The sequence below is a fragment of the Rutidosis leptorrhynchoides genome, chromosome 6 (genome assembly GCF_046630445.1).
Source record: "Rutidosis leptorrhynchoides isolate AG116_Rl617_1_P2 chromosome 6, CSIRO_AGI_Rlap_v1, whole genome shotgun sequence".
Lineage (NCBI taxonomy): Eukaryota > Viridiplantae > Streptophyta > Magnoliopsida > Asterales > Asteraceae > Rutidosis > Rutidosis leptorrhynchoides.
Genome location: NC_092338.1, coordinates 281,232,304 through 281,259,166, shown reverse-complemented (window position 1 = coordinate 281,259,166; position 26,863 = coordinate 281,232,304).

Genomic DNA, 26,863 nt, shown 5'->3' with positions numbered 1-26,863 from the left:
CCAAGGTGCAACTTTAAGCATGACCATCTCTCCAATTTCAAATTCTATATCTTTTCTTTTAATGTCAGCGTAGCTCTTTTGTCGACTTTGGGCGGTTTTCAACCGTTGTTGAATTTGGATGATCTTCTCGGTAGTTTCTTGTATAATCTCCGGACCCGTAATCTGTCTATCCCCCACTTCACTCCAACAAATCGGAGACCTGCACTTTCTACCATAAAGTGCTTCAAACGGCGCCATCTCAATGCTTGAATGGTAGCTGTTGTTGTAGGAAAATTCTGCTAACGGTAGATGTCGATCCCAACTGTTTCCGAAATCAATAACACATGCTCGTAGCATGTCTTCAAGCGTTTGTATTGTCCTTTCGCTCTGCCCATCAGTTTGTGGATGATAGGCAGTACTCATATCTAGACGAGTTCCTAATGCTTGCTGTAATGTCTGCCAGAATCTTGAAATAAATCTGCCATCCCTATCAGAGATAATAGAGATTGGTATTCCATGTCTGGAGACGACTTCCTTCAAATACAGTCGTGCTAACTTCTCCATCTTCTCATCTTCTTTTATTGGTAGGAAGTGTGCTGATTTGGTGAGACGATCAACTATTACCCAAATAGTATCAAAACCACTTGCAGTCCTTGGCAATTTAGTGATGAAATCCATGGTAATGTTTTCCCATTTCCATTCCGGGATTTCGGGTTGTTGAAGTAGACCTGATGGTTTCTGATGCTCAGCTTTGACCTTAGAACACGTCAAACATTCTCCTACATATTTAGCAACATCGGCTTTCATACCCGGCCACCAAAAATGTTTCTTGAGATCCTTGTACATCTTCCCCGTTCTAGGATGTATTGAGTATCTGGTTTTATGAGCTTCTCTAAGTACCATTTCTCTCATATCTCCAAATTTTGGTACCCAAATCCTTTCAGCCCTATACCGGGTTCCGTCTTCCCGAATATTAAGATGCTTCTCCGATCCTTTAGGTATTTCATCCTTTAAATTTCCCTCTTTTAAAACTCCTTGTTGCGCCTCCTTTATTTGAGTAGTAAGGTTATTATGAATCATTATATTCATAGATTTTACTCGAATGGGTTCTCTGTCCTTCCTGCTCAAGGCATCGGTTGAAATGTCCCGTTCTTATTGATTAAAAACGTTCCATATTAATTGATTTCGTTGCGAGGTTTTGACCTCTATATGAGACGTTTTTCAAAGACTGCATTCATTTTAAAACAAACCATAACCTTTATTTCATCAATAAATGTTTAAAAAGCTTTACGTAGATTATAAAATAATGATAATCTAAAATATCCTGTTTACACACGACCATTACATAATGGTTTACAATACAAATATGTTACAACAAAATAAGTTTCTTGAATGCAGTTTTTACACAATATCATACAAGCATGGACTCCAAATCTCGTCCTTATTTAAGTATGCGACAGCGGAAGCTCTTAATAATCACCTGAGAATAAACATGCTTAAAACGTCAACAAAAATGTTGGTGAGTTATAGGTTTAACCTATATATATCAAATCATAATAATAGACCACAAGATTTCATATTTCAATACACATCCCATACATAGAGATAAAAATCATTCATATGGTGAACACCTGGTAACCGACATTAACAAGATGCATATATAAGAATATCCCCATCATTCCGGGACACCCTTCGGATATGATATAAATTTCGAAGTACTAAAGCATCCAGTACTTTGGATGGGGCTTGTTGGGCCCGATAGATCTATATTTAGGATTCGCGTCAATTAGGGTGTCTGTTCCCTAATTCTTAGATTACCAGACTTAATAAAAAGGGGCATATTCGATTTCGATAATTCAACCATAGAATGTAGTTTCACGTACTTGTGTCTATTTTGTAAATCATTTATAAAACCTGCATGTATTCTCATCCCAAAAATATTAGATTTTAAAAGTGGGACTATAACTCACTTTCACAGATTTTTACTTCGTCGGGAAGTAAGACTTGGCCACTGGTTGATTCACGAACCTATAACAATATATACATATATATCAAAGTATGTTCAAAATATATTTACAACACTTTTAATATATTTTGATGTTTTAAGTTTATTAAGTCAGCTGTCCTCGTTAGTAACCTACAACTAGTTGTCCACAGTTAGATGTACAGAAATAAATCGATAAATATTATCTTGAATCAATCCACGACCCAGTGTATACGTATCTCAGTATTGATCACAACTCAAACTATATATATTTTGGAATCAACCTCAACCCTGTATAGCTAACTCCAACATTCACATATAGAGTGTCTATGGTTGTTCCGAAATATATATAGATGTGTCGACATGATAGGTCGAAACATTGTATACGTGTCTATGGTATCTCAAGATTACATAATATATAATACAAGTTGATTAAGTTATGGTTGGAATAGATTTGTTACCAATTTTCACGTAGCTAAAATGAGAAAAATTATCCAATCTTGTTTTACCCATAACTTCTTCATTTTAAATCCGTTTTGAGTGAATCAAATTGCTATGGTTTCATATTGAACTCTATTTTATGAATCTAAACAGAAAAGTATAGGTTTATAGTCGGAAAAATAAGTTACAAGTCGTTTTTGTAAAGGTAGTCATTTCAGTCGAAAGAACGACGTCTAGATGACCATTTTAGAAAACATACTTCCACTTTGAGTTTAACCATAATTTTTAGATATAGTTTCATGTTCATAATAAAAATCATTTTCTCAGAATAACAAATTTTAAATCAAAGTTTATCATAGTTTTTAATTAACTAACCCAAAACAGCCCGCGGTGTTACTACGACGGCGTAAATCCGGTTTTACGGTGTTTTTCGTGTTTCCAGGTTTTAAATCATTAAGTTAGCATATCATATAGATATAGAAAATGTGTTTAGTTGATTTTGAAAGTCAAGTTAGAAGGATTAACTTTTGTTTGCGAACAAGTTTAGAATTAACTAAACTATGTTCTAGTGATTACAAGTTTAAACCTTCGAATAAGATAGCTTTATATGTATGAATCGAATGATGTTATGAACATCATTACTACCTTAAGTTCCTTGGATAAACCTACTGGAAAAGAGAAAAATGGATCTAGCTTCAACGGATCCTTGGATGGCTCGAAGTTCTTGAAGCAGAATCATGACACGAAAACAAGTTCAAGTAAGATCATCACTTGAAATAAGATTGTTATAGTTATAGAAATTGAACCAAAGTTTGAATATGATTATTACCTTGTATTAGAATGATAACCTACTGTAAGAAACAAAGATTTCTTGAGGTTGGATGATCACCTTACAAGATTGGAAGTGAGCTAGCAAACTTGAAAGTATTCTTGATTTTATGTAACTAGAACTTGTAGAATTTATGAAGAACACTTAGAACTTGAAGATAGAACTTGAGAGAGATCAATTAGATGAAGAAAATTGAAGAATGAAAGTGTTTGTAGGTGTTTTTGGTCGTTGGTGTATGGATTAGATATAAAGGATATGTAATTTTGTTTTCATGTAAATAAGTCATGAATGATTACTCATATTTTTGTAATTTTATGAGATATTTCATGCTAGTTGCCAAATGATGGTTCCCACATGTGTTAGGTGACTCACATGGGCTGCTAAGAGCTGATCATTGGAGTGTATATACCAATAGTACATACATCTAAAAGCTGTGTATTGTACGAGTACGAATACGGGTGCATACGAGTAGAATTGTTGATGAAACTGAACGAGGATGTAATTGTAAGCATTTTTGTTAAGTAGAAGTATTTTGATTAGTGTCTTGAAGTCTTTTAAAAGTGTATGAATACATATTAAAACACTACATGTATATACATTTTAACTGAGTCGTTAAGTCATCGTTAGTCGTTATATGTAAATGTTGTTTTGAAACCTTTAGGTTAACGATCTTGTTGAATGTTGTTAACCCATTGTTTATTATAACAAATGAGATGTTAAATTATTATATTATCATGATATTATGATATAATATATCTTAGTATGATGTATATACAGTTAAATGTCGTTACAACGATAATCGTTACATATATGTCTCGTTTCGAAATCATTAAGTTAGTAGTCTTATTTTTACATATGTATTTCATTGTTAATACACTTAATAATATATTTACTTATCATTTAACATAATTAACCAAGTGTATCAATATCTTAATATGATTCATATGTACCTAGTAAGACGTTGTTATAACGATAATCGTTATATATATCGTTTTCGAGTTTCTTAAATTAATAGTCTCATTTTTATGTATATAACTCATTGTTAAAATGCCTAATGAGATACATACTTATAATAAAAACATGTTAACTATATATATAACCATATATATGTCATCGTATAGTTTTTACAAGTTTTAACGTTCGTGAATCACCGGTCAACTTGGGTGGTCAATTGTCTATATGAAACATATTTCAATTAATCAAGTCTTAACAAGTTTGATTGCTTAACATGTTGGAAACATTTAATCATGTAAATATCAATCTCAATTAATATATATAAACATGGAAAAGTTCGGGTCACTACAGTACCTACCCGTTAAATAAATTTCGTCCCGAAATTTTAAGCTGTTGAAGGTGTTGACGAATCTTCTGGAAATAGATGCGGGTATTTCTTCTTCATCTGATCTTCACACTCCCAGGTGAACTCGGGTCCTCTACGAGCATTTCATCGAACCTTAACAATTGGTATCTTGTTTTGCTTAAGTCTTTTAACCTCACGATCCATTATTTCGACGGGTTCTTCGATGAATTGAAGTTTTTCGTTGATTTGGATTTCATCTAACGGAATAGTGAGATCTTCTTTAGCAAAACATTTCTTCAAATTCGAGACGTGGAAAGTGTAATGTACAGCCGCGAGTTGTTGAGGTAACTCAAGTCGGTAAGCTACTGGTCCGACACGATCAATAATCTTGAGTGGTCCAATATACCTTGGATTTAATTTCCCTCGTTTACCAAATCGAACAACGCCTTTCCAAGGTGAAACTTTAAGCATGACCATCTCTCCAATTTCAAATTCTATATCTTTTCTTTTAATGTCAGCGTAGCTCTTTTGTCGACTTTGGGCGGTTTTCAACCGTTGTTGAATTTGGATGATCTTCTCGGTAGTTTCTTGTATAATCTCCGGACCCGTAATCTGTCTATCCCCCACTTCACTCCAACAAATCGGAGACCTGCACTTTCTACCATAAAGTGCTTCAAACGGCGCCATCTCAATGCTTGAATGGTAGCTGTTGTTGTAGGAAAATTCTGCTAACGGTAGATGTCGATCCCAACTGTTTCCGAAATCAATAACACATGCTCGTAGCATGTCTTCAAGCGTTTGTATCGTCCTTTCACTCTGCCCATCAGTTTGTGGATGATAGGCAGTACTAATGTCTAGACGAGTTCCTAATGCTTGCTGAAATGTCTGCCAGAATCTTGAAATAAATCTGCCATCCCTATCAGAGATAATAAAGATTGGTATTCCATGTCTGGAGACGACTTCCTTCAAATACAGTCGTGCTAACTTCTCCATCTTGTCATCTTCTCTTATTGGTAGTAAGTGTGCGAATTTGGTGAGACGATCAACTATTACCCAAATAGTATCAAAACCACTTGCAGTCCTTGGCAATTTAGTGATGAAATCCATGGTAATGTTTGTAGTGACCCGAACTTTTCCATGTTTATATATATTAATTGAGATTGATATTTACATGATTAAATGTTTCCAACATGTTAAGCAATCAAACTTGTTAAGACTTGATTAATTGAAATATGTTTCATATAGACAATTGACTACCCAAGTTGACCGGTGATTCACGAACGTTAAAACTTGTAAAAACTATATGATGACCTATATATGGATATATATATATATAGTTAACATGATACTATGATAAGTAAACATATCATTAAGTATATTAACAATGAACTACATATGTAAAAACAAGACTACTAACTTAATGGTTTTGAAACGAGACATATATGTAACGTTTATCGTTGTAACGACATTTAATGTATATATATCATATTAAGAGATATTCGTACATCATAATATCATGATAATATAATAATTTAAAATCTCTTTTGTTATTATAAACATTGGGTTAACAACATTTAACAAGATCGTTAACCTAAAGGTTTCAAAACAACACTTACATGTAACGACTAACGATGACTTAACGACTCAGTTAAAATGTATATACATGTAGTGTTTTAATATGTATTTATACACTTTTGAAAGACTTCAATACACTTATCAAAATACTTCTACTTAACAAAAATGCTTACAATTACATTCTCGTTCAGTTTCATCAACAATTCTACTCGTATGCACCCGTATTCGTACTCGTACAATACACAGCTTTTAGATGTATGTACTATTGGTATATACACTCCAATGATCAGCTCTTAGCAGCCCATGTGAGTCACCTAACACATGTGGGAACCATCATTTGGCAACTAGCATGAAATATCTCATAAAATTACAAAAATATGAGTAATCATTCATGACTTATTTACATGAAAACAAAATAACATATCCTTTATATCTAATCCATACACCAACGACCAAAAACACCTACAAACACTTTCATTCTTCAATTTTCTTCATCTAATTGATCTCTCTCAAGTTCTATCTTCAAGTTCTAAGTGTTCTTCATAAATTCCAAAAGTTCTAGTTTCATAAAATCAAGAATACTTTCAAGTTTGCTAGCTCACTTCCAATCTTGTAAGGTGATCATCCAACCTCAAGAAATCTTTGTTTCTTACAGTAGGTTATCATTATAATACAAGGTAATAATCATATTCAATCTTTGGTTCAATTTCTATAACTATAACAATCTTATTTCAAGTGATGATCTTACTTGAACTTGTTTTCGTGTCATGATTTTGCTTCAAGAACTTTGAGCCATCCAAGGATCCATTGAAGCTAGATCCATTTTTCTCTTTTCCAGTAGGTTCATCCAAGGAACTTAAGGTAGTAATGATGTTCATAACATCATTCAATTCATACATATAAAGCTATCTTATTCGAAGGTTTAAACTTGTAATCACTAGAACATAGTTTAGTTAATTCTAAACTTGTTCGCAAACAAAAGTTAATCCTTCTAACTTGACTTTTAAAATCAACTAAACACATGTTCTATATCTATATGATATGCTAACTTAATGATTTAAAACCTGGAAACACGAAAAACACCGTAAAACCGGATTTACGCCGTCGTAGTAACACCGCGGGCTGTTTTGGGTTAGTTAATTAAAAACTATGATAAACTTTGATTTAAAAGTTGTTATTCTGAGAAAATGATTTTTATTATGAACATTAAACTATATCCAAAAATTATGGTTAAACTCAAAGTGGAAGTATGTTTTCTAAAATGGTCATCTAGACGTCGTTCTTTCGACTGAAATGACTACCTTTACAAAAACGACTTGTAACTTATTTTTCCGACTAGAAACCTATACTTTTTTTGTTTAGATTCATAAAATAGAGTTCAATATGAAACCATAGCAATTTGATTCACTCAAAACGGATTTAAAATGAAGAAGTTATGGGTAAAACAAGATTGGATAATTTTTCTCATTTTAGCTACGTGAAAATTGGTAACAAATCTATTCCAACCATAACTTAATCAACTTGTATTATATATTATGTAATCTTGAGATACCATAGACACGTATACAATGTTTCGACCTATCATGTCGACACATCTATATATATTTCGGAACAACCATAGACACTCTATATGTGAATGTTGGAGTTAGCTATACAGGGTTGAGGTTGATTCCAAAATATATATAGTTTGAGTTGTGATCAATACTGAGATATGTATACACTGGGTCGTGGATTGATTCAAGATAATATTTATCGATTTATTTCTGTACATCTAACTGTGGACAACTAGTTGTAGGTTACTAACGAGGACAGCTGACTTAATAAACTTAAAACATCAAAATATATTAAAAGTGTTGTAAATATATTTTGAACATACTTTGATATATATGTATATATTGTTATAGGTTCGTGAATCAACCAGTGGCCAAGTCTTACTTCCCGACGAAGTAAAAATCTGTGAAAGTGAGTTATAGTCCCACTTTTAAAATCTAATATTTTTGGGATGAGAATACATGCAGGTTTTATAAATGATTTACAAAATAGACACAAGTACGTGAAACTACATTCTATGGTTGAATTATCGAAATCGAATATGCCCCTTTTTATTAAGTCTGGTAATCTAAGAATTAGGGAACAGACACCCTAATTGACGCGAATCCTAAAGATAGATCTATTGGGCCTAACAAACCCCATCCAAAGTACCGGATGCTTTAGTACTTCGAAATTTATATCATATCCGAAGGGTGTCCCGGAATGATGGGGATATTTTTATATATGCATCTTGTTAATGTCGGTTACCAGGTGTTCACCATATGAATGATTTTTATCTCTATGTATGGGATGTGTATTGAAATATGAAATCTTGTGGTCTATTATTATGATTTGATATATATAGGTTAAACCTATAACTCACCAACATTTTTGTTGACGTTTTAAGCATGTTTATTCTCAGGTGATTATTAAGAGCTTCCGCTGTCGCATACTTAAATAAGGACGAGATTTGGAGTCCATGCTTGTATGATATTGTGTAAAAACTGCATTCAAGAAACTTATTTTGTTGTAACATATTTGTATTGTAAACCATTATGTAATGGTCGTGTGTAAACGGGATATTTTAGATTATCATTATTTGATAATCTACGTAAAGCTTTTTAAACCTTTATTGATGAAATAAAGGTTATGGTTTGTTTTAAAATGAATGCAGTCTTTGAAAAACGTCTCATATAGAGGTCAAAACCTCGCAACGAAATCAATTAATATGGAACGTTTTTAATCAATAAGAACGGGACATTTCAGTTGGTATCAGAGCGTTGGTCTTAGAGAACCAGAAAATTTGCATTAGTGTGTCTTATCGAGTTTGTTAGGATGCATTAGTGAGTCTGGACTTCGACCGTGTTTTCTTTAAAAATGATTGCTTAACATTTTTGTTGGAAACTATATATTTTTAACATATGAATATTATGTGATATATTAATCTCTTAACGTGTTTGATATTATGTGATAGATGTCTACCTCTAAAACAAGTCCCATTGACTCACCTAATAATAATGAAGAGTCAAATGTAAATTGGAATGATTTGTGGACTGATTCACAAGTTCCCGAAGAGGAACCGGAAGAAGAGTCGGAACCGGAAGAAGAATCGGAACCGGAAGAAGAATCGGAACCGGATGAAGAAATAGAACCGGTGGGGGAAATAATAAAACGGTTAAGTAAAAGAAAATCCTCAACCAACCGACCAAAGTTAATTATGGTCAATGGTGTTTCCGCCAAGGAAGCAAAATATTGGAAGGATTACCAATTCTCCGATGAATCGGATTCCGACGAGAATTCCGATGATGTTATAGAAATTACCCCAACTGAATTTAAAAAGGCAAAAGAAAATAATAAGGGAAAGGGCATAAAAATAGAGAAATCTAATTCCAACCCCGATGAACTTTATATGTATCGTCAACCCCCGAAGTCCTTAAGTTGTAACAATGACCCGGGAACCTCTAAACCACCAGGTTTTTCTAAACCAATGTGGACAACGACGGCTCGTATTAGGGGAACATCATATATCCCTAGAAACTTGGCAAAACGAACCAAAACCGAAGAATAAGAAACGAGCGAGTCGGAATAAGATAGTTGTATTCGTGTGGTGTAATATATGGAATATAGTGTTCTTATGCTTTATGATATATGTAAAAATTGCTTGTATTAATAAGTATTTTTTTTATGAATCTAACTCTTGTCTATTTTACAGTTTAAAAACACAAAATGGATAGACAACCCAATATTTTAAGAGACCTACCCGAAGACATGATTGATGAAATCTTGTCTAGAGTCGGCCAGAATTCTTCGGCACAACTATTTAAGGCGAGATCAGTTTGTAAGACATTCGAAGAACGTTCCAAGAATGTCTTGGTTTATAAGAGACTTTCGTTTGAAAGATGGGGGATATCACATTGGGAAACCCATAAGTTACGATGTGTTTACTTTGACGCATATATTGCGGGGAACCCAAATGCTATTTTACGCAACGGGTTAAGAAATTATTTTGACTCAATATATCCGAATATTGGACTTCGTGATTTAGAAAAAGCGGCTAACATGCAACATAAAGAAGCATGTTATGCTTACGGATTAGTAATGTTCGCTTCTCACCAAAGTGAGAACAAGAACATCGGGCTACAACTATTAAACAAAACGTTCCCACAAGTGACGGAGTCGGTAATTGGGGTAAGAAATGAGGTTTTTAGATTGTTACGGGACTGTTGGACATTACGTAACCCTCGTCCCTTTGACGACGTTACAACACGCTGTCTTATCAACGGCCATAATCGTTATGTTCCACAAGACCAAGGATGGGAAGTAGTCCTAGTAAAACCAGAATGCATGACTTGTTTCTGGACGTATGAATTACGTGTCTTTATTGCCTTTGCTGAACGACTTGTGTACTAGCTAGAATTATCTTCACAACTATCTTGTATCGAAGTTATTGTGTGCTATATTTCATGCTTTATGTAAAATAAGCGGTATTGTAAGTTTGTAAAATATTGTATAAAAGTTTGAACGCGAAATATTATTATAATCAGTTTTTCATATAGAATTGTAGTAGTTGAATTGTATATTAGCTACTAAGTATGAACTTAACGGGTAGGTACTACCCGAATTTAAACTTATAAAATGCTAACATGAAGAAAAAGCTTTTATAAATGAGTTCATATTATGCTACGAAATACTATTAACTACTCTTAATATTCTGTATGATTAACTTGTTCCATTTGACTATTTTGAAGGAAATGGCACCGACTACTCGACACACCGTGAATATGAATGAAGAGGAATTCCGTACTTTTCTAGCTTCAAATATAGCCGCAGTACAGGCTGCGCTACATACCAATAATAACCTTGGATCTAGCAGTACAGGAAATCGTGTAGGATGCACCTACAAAGAATTCACTGCCTGCAAACCTTTGGAATTTGATGGAACCGAAGGACCGATCGGATTGAAACGGTGGACCAAGAAGGTCGAATCGGTGTTTGCCATAAGTAAGTGTACTGAAGAGGACAAAGTGAAGTATGCTATGCATACCTTCACAGGTTCTGCGTTAACATGGTGGAATACCTATCTAGAGCAAGTGGGACAAGACGATGCGTACGCACTACCGTGGTCAGTATTCAAGCACTTGATGAACGAGAAGTACCGTCCCAGAACCGAGGTCAATAAGCTCAAGACAGAACTTAGAGGGTTACGAACCCAAGGATTTGATATTACCACGTACGAAAGACGATTCACAGAATTGTGCCTATTGTGTCCGGGAGCATTCGAAGATGAGGAAGAGAAGATCGACGCGTTTGTGAAAGGATTACCGGAAAGAATCCAAGAAGATATAAGTTCACACGAGCCCGCCTCCATACAACAGGCATGTAGAATGGCTCACAAACTAGTGAACCAGATTGAAGAAAGAATTAAAGAACAGACTGCTGAAGAGGCCAATGTGAAGCAAGTCAAAAGAAAGTGGGAGGAAAACGGTGATAAGAATCACCAATACAACAACAATAGCAATTACAACAATAATCGCAACAATTATCCCAACAATCGCAACATCAATCGCAACTACAACAAACGGCCCAACAACAACAACAACAACAACAACAGCAACTACAACAATCATCCCAACAACAATAATAACCGCAACAACAACAACAATCAGAAGCAGCTATGCCAAAGGTGTGAAAAGAATCACTCGGGGTTCTGCACCAAATTTTGCAACAAGTGTAAAAGAAATGGTCATAGCGCGGCGAAGTGTGAGGTCTACGGACCAGGGGTTAATAGAACGAAAGGAACAAATGGTGTCGGAACGAGTAATGGCGGAGCAAGTAGTGTCGGAGCAAGTTATGCCAATGTAGTTTGTTATAAATGTGGAAAACCAGGCCACATTATTAGAAATTGCCCGAACCAGGAGAACACGAATGGACAAGGCCGTGGAAGAGTTTTCAATATTAATGCGGTAGAGGCACAGGAAGACCCGGAGCTTGTTACGGGTACGTTTCTTATTGACAATAAATCTGCTTACGTTTTATTTGATTCGGGTGCGGATAGAAGCTATATGAGTAGAGATTTTTGTGCTAAATTAAGTTGTCCATTGACGCCTTTGGATAGTAAATTTTTACTCGAATTAGCAAATGGTAAATTAATTTCAGCAGATAATATATGTCGGAATCGAGAAATTAAACTGGTTAGCGAAACATTTAAGATTGATTTGATACCAGTAGAGTTAGGGAGTTTTGATGTGATAATCGGTATGGACTGGTTGAAAGAAGTGAAAGCAGAGATCGTTTGTTACAAAAATGCAATTCGCATTATACGAGAAAAAGGAAAACCCTTAATGGTGTACGGAGAAAAGGGCAACACGAAGCTACATCTTATTAGTAATTTGAAGGCACAAAAACTAATAAGAAAAGGTTGCTATGCTGTTCTAGCACACGTCGAGAAAGTACAAACTGAAGAAAAGAGCATCAATGATGTTCCCATTGCAAAAGAATTTCCCGATGTATTTCCGAAAGAATTACCGGGATTACCCCCACATCGATCCGTTGAATTTCAAATAGATCTTGTACCAGGAGCTGCACCAATAGCTCGTGCTCCTTACAGACTCGCACCCAGCGAGATGAAAGAACTACAAAGCCAGTTACAAGAACTTTTAGAGCGTGGTTTCATTCAACCAAGCACATCACCGTGGGGAGCTCCTATTTTATTTGTCAAGAAGAAAGATGGTACATTCAGGTTGTGTATCGACTACCGAGAGTTGAACAAACTTACCATCAAGAACCGCTACCCACTACCGAGAATCGACGACTTATTTGATCAACTACAAGGCTCGTCTGTTTATTCAAAGATTGACTTACGTTCCGGGTATCATCAAATGCGGGTGAAAGAAGATGATATTCCAAAGACTGCTTTCAGAACACGTTACGGTCATTACGAGTTTATGGTCATGCCGTTTGGTTTAACTAATGCACCAGCTGTGTTCATGGACCTTATGAACCGAGTGTGTGGACCATACCTTGACAAGTTTGTCATTGTTTTCATTGATGACATACTTATTTACTCAAAGAATGACCAAGAACACGGTGAACATTTGAGAAAGGTGTTAGAAGTATTGAGGAAGGAAGAATTGTACGCTAAGTTTTCAAAGTGTGCATTTTGGTTGGAAGAAGTTCAATTCCTCGGTCACATAGTGAACAAAGAAGGTATTAAGGTGGATCCGGCAAAGATAGAAACTGTTGAAAAGTGGGAAACCCCGAAAACTCCGAAACACATACGCCAGTTTTTAGGACTAGCTGGTTACTACAGAAGGTTCATCCAAGACTTTTCCAGAATAGCAAAACCCTTGACTGCATTAACGCATAAAGGGAAGAAATTTGAATGGAATTATGAACAAGAGAAAGCGTTTCAGTTATTTAAGATAAAGCTAACTACGGCACCTATATTGTCATTGCCTGAAGGGAATGATGATTTTGTGATTTATTGTGATGCATCAAAGCAAGGTCTCGGTTGTGTATTAATGCAACGAACGAAGGTGATTGCTTATGCGTCTAGACAATTGAAGATTCACGAACAAAATTATACGACGCATGATTTGGAATTAGGCGCGGTTGTTTTTGCATTAAAGACTTGGAGGCACTACTTATATGGGGTCAAAAGTATTATATATACCGACCACAAAAGTCTTCAACACATATTTAATCAGAAACAACTGAATATGAGGCAGCGTAGGTGGATTGAATTATTGAATGATTACGACTTTGAGATTCGTTACCACCCGGGGAAGGCAAATGTGGTAGCCGATGCCTTGAGCAGGAAGGACAGAGAACCCATTCGAGTAAAATCTATGAATATAATGATTCATAATAACATTACTACTCAAATAAAGGAGGCGCAACAAGGAGTTTTAAAAGAGGGAAATTTAAAGGATGAAATACCCAAAGGATCGGAGAAGCATCTTAATATTCGGGAAGACGGAACCCGGTATAGGGCTGAAAGGATTTGGGTACCAAAATTTGGAGATATGAGAGAAATGGTACTTAGAGAAGCTCATAAAACCAGATACTCAATACATCCTGGAACGGGGAAGATGTACAAGGATCTCAAGAAACATTTTTGGTGGCCGGGTATGAAAGCCGATGTTGCTAAATACGTAGGAGAATGTTTGACGTGTTCTAAGGTCAAAGCTGAGCATCAGAAACCATCAGGTCTACTTCAACAACCCGAAATCCCGGAATGGAAATGGGAAAACATTACCATGGATTTCATCACTAAATTGCCAAGGACTGCAAGTGGTTTTGATACTATTTGGGTAATAGTTGATCGTCTCACCAAATCTGCACACTTCCTACCAATAAGAGAAGATGACAAGATGGAGAAGTTAGCACGACTGTATTTGAAGGAAGTCATCTCCAGACATGGAATACCAATCTCTATTATCTCTGATAGGGATGGCAGATTTATTTCAAGATTCTGGCAGACATTACAGCAAGCATTAGGAACTCGTCTAGACATGAGTACTGCCTATCATCCACAAACTGATGGGCAGAGCGAAAGGACGATACAAACGCTTGAAGACATGCTACGAGCATGTGTTATTGATTTCGGAAACAGTTGGGATCGACATCTACCGTTAGCAGAATTTTCCTACAACAACAGCTACCATTCAAGCATTGAGATGGCGCCGTTTGAAGCACTTTATGGTAGAAAGTGCAGGTCTCCGATTTGTTGGAGTGAGGTGGGGGATAGACAGATTACGGGTCCGGAGATTATACAAGAAACTACCGAGAAGATCATCCAAATTCAACAACGGTTGAAAACTGCCCAAAGTCGACAAAAGAGCTACGCTGACATTAAAAGAAAAGATATAGAATTTGAAATTGGAGAGATGGTCATGCTTAAAGTTGCACCTTGGAAAGGCGTTGTTCGATTTGGTAAACGAGGGAAATTAAATCCAAGGTATATTGGACCATTCAAGATTATTGATCGTGTCGGACCAGTAGCTTACCGACTTGAGTTACCTCAACAACTCGAGGCTGTACATAACACTTTCCACGTCTCGAATTTGAAGAAATGTTTTGCTAAAGAAGATCTCACTATTCCGTTAGATGAAATCCAAATCAACGAAAAACTTCAATTCATCGAAGAACCCGTCGAAATAATGGATCGTGAGGTTAAAAGACTTAAGCAAAACAAGATACCAATTGTTAAGGTTCGATGGAATGCTCGTAGAGGACCCGAGTTCACCTGGGAGCGTGAAGATCAGATGAAGAAGAAATACCCGCATCTATTTCCAGAAGATTCATCAACACCTTCAACAGCTAAAAATTTCGGGACGAAATTTATTTAACGGGTAGGTACTGTAGTGACCCGAACTTTTCCATGTTTATATATATTAATTGAGATTGATATTTACATGATTAAATGTTTCCAACATGTTAAGCAATCAAACTTGTTAAGACTTGATTAATTGAAATATGTTTCATATAGACAATTGACTACCCAAGTTGACCGGTGATTCACGAACGTTAAAACTTGTAAAAACTATATGATGACCTATATATGGATATATATATATATAGTTAACATGATACTATGATAAGTAAACATATCATTAAGTATATTAACAATGAACTACATATGTAAAAACAAGACTACTAACTTAATGGTTTTGAAACGAGACATATATGTAACGTTTATCGTTGTAACGACATTTAATGTATATATATCATATTAAGAGATATTCGTACATCATAATATCATGATAATATAATAATTTAAAATCTCTTTTGTTATTATAAACATTGGGTTAACAACATTTAACAAGATCGTTAACCTAAAGGTTTCAAAACAACACTTACATGTAACGACTAACGATGACTTAACGACTCAATTAAAATGTATATACATGTAGTGTTTTAATATGTATTTATACACTTTTGAAAGACTTCAATACACTTATCAAAATACTTCTACTTAACAAAAATGCTTACAATTACATTCTCGTTCAGTTTCATCAACAATTCTACTCGTATGCACCCGTATTCGTACTCGTACAATACACAGCTTTTAGATGTATGTACTATTGGTATATACACTCCAATGATCAGCTCTTAGCAGCCCATGTGAGTCACCTAACACATGTGGGAACCATCATTTGGCAACTAGCATGAAATATCTCATAAAATTACAAAAATATGAGTAATCATTCATGACTTATTTACATGAAAACAAAATAACATATCCTTTATATCTAATCCATACACCAACGACCAAAAACACCTACAAACACTTTCATTCTTCAATTTTCTTCATCTAATTGATCTCTCTCAAGTTCTATCTTCAAGTTCTAAGTGTTCTTCATAAATTCCAAAAGTTCTAGTTTCATAAAATCAAGAATACTTTCAAGTTTGCTAGCTCACTTCCAATCTTGTAAGGTGATCATCCAACCTCAAGAAATCTTTGTTTCTTACAGTAGGTTATCATTCTAATACAAGGTAATAATCATATTCAATCTTTGGTTCAATTTCTATAACTATAACAATCTTATTTCAAGTGATGATCTTACTTGAACTTGTTTTCGTGTCATGATTTTGCTTCAAGAACTTTGAGCCATCCAAGGATCCATTGAAGCTAGATCCATTTTTCTCTTTTCCAGTAGGTTCATCCAAGGAACTTAAGGTAGTAATGATGTTCATAACATCATTCAATTCATACATATAAAGCTATCTTATTCGAAGGTTTAAACTTGTAATCACTAGAACATAGTTTAGTTAATTCTAAACTTGTTCGCAAACAAAAGTTAATCCTTCTAACTTGACTTTTAAAATCAACTAAACACATGTTCTATATCTATATGATATGCTAACTTAATGATTTAAAACCTGGAAACACGAAAAACACCGTAAAACCGGATTTACGCCGTCGTAGTAACACCGCGGGCTGTTTTGGGTTAGTTAATTAAAAACTATGATAAACTTTGATTTAAAAGTTGTTATTCTGAGAAAATGATTTTTATTATGAACATTAAACTATATCCAAAAATTATGGTTAAACTCAAAGTGGAAGTATGTTTTCTAAAATGGTCATCTAGACGTCGTTCTTTCGACTGAAATGACTACCTTTACAAAAATGACTTGTAACTTATTTTTCCGACTAGAAACCTATACTTTTTTTGTTTAGATTCATAAAATAGAGTTCAATATGAAACCATAGCAATTTGATTCACTCAAAACGGATTTAAAATGAAGAAGTTATGGGTAAAACAAGATTGGATAATTTTTCTCATTTTAGCTACGTGAAAATTGGTAACAAATCTATTCCAACCATAACTTAATCAACTTGTATTATATATTATGTAATCTTGAGATACCATAGACACGTATACAATGTTTCGACCTATCATGTCGACACATCTATATATATTTCGGAACAACCATAGACACTCTATATGTGAATGTTGGAGTTAGCTATACAGGGTTGAGGTTGATTCCAAAATATATATAGTTTGAGTTGTGATCAATACTGAGATATGTATACACTGGGTCGTGGATTGATTCAAGATAATATTTATCGATTTATTTCTGTACATCTAACTGTGGACAACTAGTTGTAGGTTACTAACGAGGACAGCTGACTTAATAAACTTAAAACATCAAAATATATTAAAAGTGTTGTAAATATATTTTGAACATACTTTGATATATATGTATATATTGTTATAGGTTCGTGAATCAACCAGTGGCCAAGTCTTACTTCCCGACGAAGTAAAAATCTGTGAAAGTGAGTTATAGTCCCACTTTTAAAATCTAATATTTTTGGGATGAGAATACATGCAGGTTTTATAAATGATTTACAAAATAGACACAAGTACGTGAAACTACATTCTATGGTTGAATTATCGAAATCGAATATGCCCCTTTTTATTAAGTCTGGTAATCTAAGAATTAGGGAACAGACACCCTAATTGACGCGAATCCTAAAGATAGATCTATTGGGCCTAACAAACCCCATCCAAAGTACCGGATGCTTTAGTACTTCGAAATTTATATCATATCCGAAGGGTGTCCCGGAATGATGGGGATATTTTTATATATGCATCTTGTTAATGTCGGTTACCAGGTGTTCACCATATGAATGATTTTTATCTCTATGTATGGGATGTGTATTGAAATATGAAATCTTGTGGTCTATTATTATGATTTGATATATATAGGTTAAACCTATAACTCACCAACATTTTTGTTGACGTTTTAAGCATGTTTATTCTCAGGTGATTATTAAGAGCTTCCGCTGTCGCATACTTAAATAAGGACGAGATTTGGAGTCCATGCTTGTATGATATTGTGTAAAAACTGCATTCAAGAAACTTATTTTGTTGTAACATATTTGTATTGTAAACCATTATGTAATGGTCGTGTGTAAACGGGATATTTTAGATTATCATTATTTGATAATCTACGTAAAGCTTTTTAAACCTTTATTGATGAAATAAAGGTTATGGTTTGTTTTAAAATGAATGCAGTCTTTGAAAAACGTCTCATATAGAGGTCAAAACCTCGCAACGAAATCAATTAATATGGAACGTTTTTAATCAATAAGAACGGGACATTTCAATGTTTTCCCATTTCCATTCTGGGATTTCGGGTTGTTGAAGTAGACCTGATGGTTTCTGATGCTCAGCTTTGACCTTAGAACACGTCAAACATTCTCCTACGTATTTAGCAACATCGGCTTTCATACCCGGCCACCAAAAATGTTTCTTGAGATCCTTGTACATCTTCCCCGTTCCAGGATGTATTGAGTATCTGGTTTTATGAGCTTCTCTAAGTACCATTTCTCTCATATCTCCAAATTTTGGTACCCAAATCCTTTCAGCCCTATATCGGGTTCCGTCTTCCCGAATATTAAGATGCTTCTCCGATCCTTTGGGTATTTCATCCTTTAAATTTCCCTCTTTTAAAACTCCTTGTTGCGCCTCCTTTATTTGAGTAGTAAGGTTATTATGAATCATTATATTCATAGATTTTACTCGAATGGGTTCTCTGTCCTTCCTGCTCAAGGCATCGGCTACCACATTTGCCTTCCCTGGGTGGTAACGAATCTCAAAGTCGTAATCATTCAATAATTCAATCCACCTACGCTGCCTCATATTCAGTTGTTTCTGATTAAATATGTGTTGAAGACTTTTGTGGTCGGTATATATAATACTTTTGACCCCATATAAGTAGTGCCTCTAAGTCTTTAATGCAAAAACAACCGCGCCTAATTCCAAATCATGCGTCGTATAATTTTCTTCGTGAATCTTCAATTGTCTAGACGCATAAGCAATCACCTTGGTTCGTTGCATTAATACACAACCGAGACCTTGCTTTGATGCGTCACAATAAGTCACAAAATCATCATTCCCTTCAGGCAATGACAATATAGGTGCCGTAGTTAGCTTTTTCTTCAATAACTGAAATGCTTTCTCTTGTTCATCATTCCATTCAAATTTCTTCCCTTTATGCGTTAATGCAGTCAAGGGTTTTGCTATTCTGGAAAAGTCTTGGATGAACCTTCTGTAGTAACCAGCTAGTCCTAAAAACTGGCGTATGTGTTTCGGAGTTTTCGGGGTTTCCCACTTTTCAACAGTTTCTATCTTTGCCGGATCCACCTTAATACCTTATTTGTTCACTATGTGACCGAGGAATTGAACTTCTTCCAACCAAAATGCACACTTTGAAAACTTAGCGTACAATTTTTCCTTCCTCAATACTTCTAACACCTTTCTCAAATGTTCACCGTGTTCTTGGTCATTCTTTGAGTAAATAAGTATATCATTAATGAAAACAATGATAAACTTGTCAAGGTATGGTCCACACACTCGGTTCATAAGGTCCATGAACACAGCTGGTGCATTAGTTAAACCAAACGGCATGACCATAAACTCATAATGACCGTAACGTGTTCTGAAAGCAGTCTTTGGAATATCATCTTCTTTCACCCGCATTTGATGATACCCGGAACGTAAGTCAATCTTTGAATAAACAGACGAGCCTTGTAGTTGATCAAATAAGTCGTCGATTCTCGGTAGTGGGTAGCGGTTATTGATGGTAAGTTTGTTCAACACTCGGTAGTCGATACACAACCTGAATGTACCATCTTTCTTCTTGACAAACAAAACAGGAGCTCCCCACGGTGATGTGCTTGGTCGAATGAAACCACGCTCTAAAAGTTCTTGTAATTGGCTTTGCAGTTCTTTCATATCGCTGGGTGCGAGTCTGTAAGGAGCACGAGCTATTGGTGCAGCTCCTGGTACAAGATCTATTTGAAATTCAACGGATCGATGTGGGGGTAATCCCGATAATTCTTTCGGAAATACATCGGGAAATTCTTTTGCAATGGGAACATCATTGATGCTCTTTTCTTCAGTTTGTACTTTCTCGACGTGTGCTAGAACAGCATAGCAACCTTTTCTTATTAGTTTTTGTGCCTTCAAATTACTAATAAGATGTAGCTTCGTGTTGCCCTTTTCTCCGTACACCATTAAAGGTTTTCCTTTTTCTTGTATAATGCGAATTGCATTTTTGTAACAAACGATCTCTGCTTTCACTTCTTTCAACCAGTCCATACCGATTATCACATCAAAACTCCCTAACTCTACTGGTATCAAATCAATCTTAAATGTTTCGCTAACCAGTTTAATTTCTCGATTCCGACATATATTATCTGCTGAAATTAATTTACCATTTGCTAATTCGAGTAAAAATTTACTATCCAAAGGCGTCAATGGATAACTTAATTTAGCACAAAAATCCCTACTCATATAGCTTCTATCCGCACCCGAATCAAATAAAACGTAAGCAGATTTATTGTCAATAAGAAACGTACCCGTAACAAGCTCCGGGTCTTCCTGTGCCTCTGCCGCATTAATATTGAAAACTCTTCCGCGGCCTTGTCCATTCGTGTTCTCCTGGTTCGGGCAATTTCTAATAATGTGGCCCGGTTTTCCACATTTATAACAAACTACATTGGCATAACTTGCTCCGACACTACTTCCTCCGCCATTACTCGTTCCGACACCATTTGTTCCTTTCGTTCTATTAACCCCTGGTCCATAGACCTCACACTTTGCCGCGCTATGACCATTTCTTTTACACTTGTTGCAAAATTTGGTGCATAACCCCGAGTGATACTTTTCACACCTTTGGCATAGCTGCTTCTGATTGTTGTTGTTGTTGCGGTTATTATTGTTGTTGGGATGATTGTTGTAGTTGCTGTAGTTGTTGTTGTTGTTGTTGGGCCGTTTGTTGTAGTTGCGATTGATGTTGCGATTGTTGGGATAATTGTTGCGATTATTGTTGTAATTGCTGTTGTTGTTGTATTGGTGATTCTTATCACCGTTTTCTTCCCACTTTCTTTTGACTTGCTTCACATTCGCCTCTTCAGCAGTCTGTTCTTTAATTCTTTCTTTAATCTGGTTCACTAGTTTGTGAGCCATTCTACATGCCTGTTGTATGGAGGCGGGCTCGTGTGAACTTATATCTTCTTGGATTCTTTCCGGTAATCCTTTCACAAACGCGTCGATCTTCTCTTCCTCATCTTCGAATGCTCCCGGACACAATAGGCACAATTCTGTGAATCGTCTTTCGTACGTGGTAATATCAAATCCTTGGGTTCGTAACCCTCTAAGTTCTGTCTTGAGCTTATTGACCTCGGTTCTGGGACGGTACTTCTCGTTCATCAAGTGCTTGAATGCTGACCACGGTAGTGCGTACGCATCGTCTTGTCCCACTTGCTCTAGATAGGTATTCCACCATGTTAACGCAGAACCTGTGAAGGTATGCATAGCATACTTCACTTTGTCCTCTTCAGTACACTTACTTATGGCAAACACCGATTCGACCTTCTTGGTCCACCGTTTCAATCCGATCGGTCCTTCGGTTCCATCAAATTCCAAAGGTTTGCAGGCAGTGAATTCTTTGTAGGTGCATCCTACACGATTTCCTGTACTGCTAGATCCAAGGTTATTATTGGTATGTAGCGCAGCCTGTACTGCGGCTATATTTGAAGCTAGAAAAGTACGGAATTCCTCTTCATTCATATTCACGGTGTGTCGAGTAGTCGGTGCCATTTCCTTCAAAATAGTCAAATGGAACAAGTTAATCATACAGAATATTAAGAGTAGTTAATAGTATTTCGTAGCATAATATGAACTCATTTATAAAAGCTTTTTCTTCATGTTAGCATTTTATAAGTTTAAATTCGGGTAGTACCTACCCGTTAAGTTCATACTTAGTAGCTAATATACAATTCAACTACTACAATTCTATATGAAAAACTGATTATAATAATATTTCGCGTTCAAACTTTTATACAATATTTTACAAACTTACAATACCGCTTATTTTACATAAAGCATGAAATATAGCACACAATAACTTCGATACAAGATAGTTGTGAAGATAATTCTAGCTAGTACACAAGTCGTTCAGCAAAGGCAATAAAGACACGTAATTCATACGTCCAGAAACAAGTCATGCATTCTGGTTTTACTAGGACTACTTCCCATCCTTGGTCTTGTGGAACATAACGATTATGGCCGTTGATAAGACAGCGTGTTGTAACGTCGTCAAAGGGACGAGGGTTACGTAATGTCCAACAGTCCCGTAACAATCTAAAAACCTCATTTCTTACCCCAATTACCGACTCCGTCACTTGTGGGAACGTTTTGTTTAATAGTTGTAGCCCGATGTTCTTGTTCTCACTTTGGTGAGAAGCGAACATTACTAATCCGTAAGCATAACATGCTTCTTTATGTTGCATGTTAGCCGCTTTTTCTAAATCACGAAGTCCAATATTCGGATATATTGAGTCAAAATAATTTCTTAACCCATTGCGTAAAATAGCATTTGGGTTCCCCGCAATATATGCGTCAAAGTAAACACATCGTAACTTATGGATTTCCCAATGTGATATCCCCCATCTTTCGAACGAAAGCCTTTTATAAACCAAGGCATTCTTGGAATGTTCTTCGAATGTATTACAAACTGATCTCGCCTTAAATAGTTGTGCCGAAGAATTCTGACCGACTCTAGACAAGATTTCATCAATCATGTCTCCGGGTAGGTCTCTTAAAATATTGGGTTGTCTATCCATTTTGTGTTTTTATACTGTAAAATAGACAAGAGTTAGATTCATAAAAAAAATACTTATTAATACAAGCAATTTTTACATATATCATAAAGCATAAGCACACTATATTACATATATTACACCACACGAATACAACTATCTTATTCCGACTCGCTTGTTTCTTCTTCTTCGGTTTTGGTTCGTTTTGCCAAGTTTCTAGGGATATATGATGTTCCCCTAATACGAACCGTCGTTTTCCACATTGGTTTAGAAAAACCTGGTGGTTTAGAGGTTCCCGGGTCATTGTTACAACTTAAGGACTTCGGGGGTTGACGATACATATAAAGTTCATCGGGGTTGGAATTAGATTTCTCTATTTTTATGCCCTTTCCCTTATTATTTTCTTTTGCCTTTTTAAATTCAGTTGGGGTAATTTCTATAACATCATCGGAATTCTCGTCGGAATCCGATTCATCGGAGAATTGGTAATCCTCCCAATATTTTGCTTCCTTGGCGGAAACACCATTGACCATAATTAACCTTGGTCGGTTGGTTGAGGATTTTCTTTTACTTAACCGTTTTATTATTTCCCCCACCGGTTCTATTTCTTCATCCGGTTCCGATTCTTCTTCCGGTTCCGATTCTTCTTCCGGTTCCGACTCTTCTTCCGGTTCCTCTTCGGGAACTTGTGAATCAGTCCACGAATCATTCCAATTTACATTTGACTCTTCATTATTATTAGGTGAGTCAATGGGACTTGTTCTAGAGGTAGACATCTATCACATAATATCAAACGCGTTAAGAGATTAATATATCACATAATATTCACATGTTAAAATATATAGTTTCCAACAAAATTTGTTAAGCAATCATTTTTCAAGTAAACACGGTCGAAGTCCAGACTCACTAATGCATCCTAACAAACTCGATAAGACACACTAATGCAAAATTCTGGTTCTCTAAGACCAACGCTTGGATACCAACTGAAATGTCCCGTTCTTATTGATTAAAAACGTTCCATATTAATTGATTTCGTTGCGAGGTTTTGACCTCTATATGAGACGTTTTTCAAAGACTGCATTCATTTTAAAACAAACCATAACCTTTATTTCATCAATAAAGGTTTAAAAAGCTTTTACGTAGATTATCAAATAATGATAATCTAAAATATCCTGTTTACACACGACCATTACATAATGGTTTACAATACAAATATGTTACAACAAAATAAGTTTCTTGAATGCAGTTTTTACACAATATCATACAAGCATGGACTCCAAATCTCGTCCTTATTTAAGTATGCGACAGCGGAAGCTCTTAATAATCACCTGAGAATAAACATGCTTAAAACGTCAACAAAAATGTTGGTGAGTTATAGGTTTAACCTATATATATCAAATCATAATAATAGACCACAAGATTTCATATTTCAATACACATCCCATACATAGAGATAAAAATCATTCATATGGTGAACACCTGGTAACCGACATTAACAAGATGCATATATAAGAATATCCCCATCATTCCGGGACACCCTTCGGATATGATATAAATTTCGAAGTACTAAAGTATCCAGTACTTTGGATGGGGCTTGTTGGGCCCGATAGATCTATCTTTAGGATTCGCGTCAATTAGGGTGTCTGTTCCCTAATTCTTAGATTACCAGACTTAATAAAAAGGGGCATATTCGATTTCGATAATTCAACCATAGAATGTAGTTTCACGTACTTGTGTCTATTTTGTAAATCATTTATAAAACCTGCATGTATTCTCATCCCAAAAATATTAGATTAAAAAAGTGGGACTATAACTCACTTTCACAGATTTTTACTTCGTCGGGAAGTAAGACTTGGCCACTGGTTGATTCACGAACCTATAACAATATATACATATATATCAAAGTATGTTCAAAATATATTTACAACACTTTTAATATATTTTAATGTTTTAAGTTTATTAAGTCAGCTGTCCTCGTTAGTAACCTACAACTAGTTGTCCACAGTTAGATGTACAGAAATAAATCGATAAATATTATCTTGAATCAATCCACGACCCAGTGTATACGTATCTCAGTATTGATCACAACTCAAACTATATATATTTTGGAATCAACCTCAACCCTGTATAGCTAACTCCAACATTCACATATAGAGTGTCTATGGTTGTTCCGAAATATATATAGATGTGTCGACATGATAGGTCGAAACATTGTATACGTGTCTATGGTATCTCAAGATTACATAATATATAATACAAGTTGATTAAGTTATGGTTGGAATAGATTTGTTACCAATTTTCACGTAGCTAAAATGAGAAAAATTATCCAATCTTGTTTTACCCATAACTTCTTCATTTTAAATCCGTTTTGAGTGAATCAAATTGCTATGGTTTCATATTGAACTATATTTTATGAATCTAAACAGAAAAGTATAGGTTTATAGTCGGAAAAATAAGTTACAAGTCGTTTTTGTAAAGGTAGTCATTTCAGTCGAAAGAACGACGTCTAGATGACCATTTTAGAAAACATACTTTCACTTTGAGTTTAACCATAATTTTTGGATATAGTTTCATGTTCATAATAAAAATCATTTTCTCAGAATAACAACTTTTAAATCAAAGTTTATCATAGTTTTTAATTAACTAACCCAAAACAGCCCGCGGTGTTACTACGACGGCGTAAATCCGGTTTTACGGTGTTTTTCGTGTTTCCAGGTTTTAAATCATTAAGTTAGCATATAATATAGATATAGAACATGTGTTTAGTTGATTTTAAAAGTCAAGTTAGAAGGATTAACTTTTGTTTGCGAACAAGTTTAGAATTAACTAAACTATGTTCTAGTGATTACAAGTTTAAACCTTCGAATAAGATAGCTTTATATGTATGAATCAAATGATGTTATGAACATCATTACTACCTTAAGTTCCTTGAATAAACCTACTGGAAAATAGAAAAATGGATCTAGCTTCAACGGATCCTTGGATGGCTCAAAGTTCTTGAAGCAGAATCATGACACGAAAACAAGTTCAAGTAAGATCATCACTTGAAATAAGATTGTTATAGTTATAGAAATTGAACCAAAGTTTGAATATGATTATTACCTTGTATTAGAATGATAACCTACTGTAAGAAACAAAGATTTCTTGAGGTTGGATGATCACCTTACAAGATTGGAAGTGAGCTAGCAAACTTGAAAGTATTCTTGATTTTATGTAACTAGAACTTGTAAAATATATGAAGAACACTTAGAACTTGAAGATAGAACTTGAGAGAGATCAATTAGATGAAGAAAATTGAAGAATGAAAGTGTTTGTAGGTGTTTTTGGTCGTTGGTGTATGGATTAGATATAAAGGATATGTAATTTTGTTTTCATGTAAATAAGTCATGAATGATTACTCATATTTTTGTAATTTTATGAGATATTTCATGCTAGTTGCCAAATGATGGTTCCCACATGTGTTAGGTGACTCACATGGGCTGCTAAGAGCTGATCATTGGAGTGTATATACCAATAGTACATCTGTGTATTGTACGAGTACGAATACGGGTGCATACGAGTAGAATTGTTGATGAAACTGAACGAGGATGTAATTGTAAGCATTTTTGT